This window comes from Trachymyrmex septentrionalis, unplaced genomic scaffold (genome assembly GCF_001594115.1).
Source record: "Trachymyrmex septentrionalis isolate Tsep2-gDNA-1 unplaced genomic scaffold, Tsep1.0 scaffold73, whole genome shotgun sequence".
Lineage (NCBI taxonomy): Eukaryota > Metazoa > Arthropoda > Insecta > Hymenoptera > Formicidae > Trachymyrmex > Trachymyrmex septentrionalis.
This window is the reverse complement of record NW_017305916.1, coordinates 1,688,974-1,690,310: the sequence shown is the minus strand read 5'-3', so window position 1 is coordinate 1,690,310 and position 1,337 is coordinate 1,688,974. Positions and strand designations below refer to the sequence as shown.

Below are 1,337 nucleotides of genomic sequence, written 5' to 3'. Positions count from 1 at the left end.
TGCTGTGTTTTGTAACAATAATAACTAGAGATGTACTGATATCCAGCACAAATCAACAGTATTTAGTAATATCCAGTACCTTTACTATTTGGTCAGATGGCCCGATATCATTAATATCCGGCAATATATATGTATATCTGATTGAAATTTTATATTGAAAGTTTATGTTTATTGATGCAGAATTTTATTCTTTTTAGCTGAACTTCTTGCATAGTTCTTTCCTATTTTTCTTTTCACGTTGGAAAAATAAAGGAAATTATTATTGCTATTTTTCCCTTGCTTTTCTTTTTTTTTAGAATTTTGGAGAATTTACTGGATATTTCGGAAAATATCCAAGATCTAGCCGGATAATTGCTCTACCGAATATTAGATATCCGGTATCACATTCTTTTCGGATATCCAATATCTGGTAATTTTATCCAGTGCATCCCTAATAATAATCATTGCTAAATTCATAGAATTATGTGATAAAGTAAAAAAAAAGAATATATCAATATTTTATATATTTATATAAAATGTACAAGGAAATATTCAAAATGCGTTATTATTTTCAAAAATTTGCCTCACTTTCAAAATATCTCACATAGTCACTTCAAACAGTCCACAAGCGTGTAAAAGATATAACATATTTAATGATAAAGTTGCAATTATTGCTATCATGCCTAGCACGATTGATAATGATTGATGCACCAGAATAGAATGAAAATATTTCTGTTCATCGAGAATACAATATTCTGCTAAGAGAGGCAATTTCCTCGAACAAGATTCGTTTAAGGGGTAGACAAAATAAAAAAATCTCGGCAAATAAAAACTCAAAATAAAGCTAAACAGAAGTAGCAAGACTAAAGCTAAAACAACATCATACTATTACATATCAGAAATGAATTACAGAGCAGTTTCGTTATTTCCGTATTTGTAATTTAATGAAAGTGGTAAAATTTATCCTACTGAAGAAAACTAAATATTATGTATCGCATTCCGATTATGGTGTGATAGCGTATAAATTTGCACTCTCTTTCATCTTTTAATGTATTCCAATCATATTGAATTCTATTCATCATATCTAATAATGTTAGTGATAGTTAAATATTAACGCCAATATTATATTTAAATCTTAATGATACATTTTTTATAATTAAATAGAATAAGTTAATAAAATATAAATTAAATTGTTCATACACGTACTCTGTCAATCTTAATAATAAAGTTAAGAAAGTTTATAACATAGATGAGACAAGGGATAGTATATGTTAGACTATACAGAAAACCGTTGAGATCGTGAACCATGCTTTGCAATTTGATGAGCTACAGAAAAAGTTTTATTATATTTACAATAA

The 1,337-nt window shown here is 27.4% G+C and overlaps 1 protein-coding gene across 2 annotated transcripts in view; it reads right to left on the bottom strand.

The window, feature by feature from the left end:
• LOC108753888 (mannosyl-oligosaccharide 1,2-alpha-mannosidase IA) overlaps positions 1-1,337 on the bottom strand; it is a 619,733-nt gene that overhangs the window by 105,888 nt on the left and 512,508 nt on the right. The window lies entirely within an intron of this gene.